The sequence below is a fragment of the Lupinus angustifolius genome, chromosome LG03, assembly GCF_001865875.1.
Source record: "Lupinus angustifolius cultivar Tanjil chromosome LG03, LupAngTanjil_v1.0, whole genome shotgun sequence".
Classification (NCBI taxonomy): domain Eukaryota; kingdom Viridiplantae; phylum Streptophyta; class Magnoliopsida; order Fabales; family Fabaceae; genus Lupinus; species Lupinus angustifolius.
The window spans coordinates 16736784-16736991 of NC_032011.1; positions in this window are offsets into that span (position 1 = coordinate 16736784).

Consider the following 208-nt stretch of genomic DNA (forward strand, 5'->3'; position numbering starts at 1 on the left):
GTTGAGAGTCACAGGTTCGTGACATCGTCTTTTATACTCTGGATAAGAGTCACTACCCTGGCGTGTTTGTGTGCAAAAAATTTTAGGAAAGTTTTTTTTGCAGCGTCCGTCCTTCATACATAGGGCATTTGGATTGAGCGTACCGCAAAGTCCATGAACCATGTGCTTCAAGACTGTATGATGTAATTGTGGTTCCTCGTCATAATGT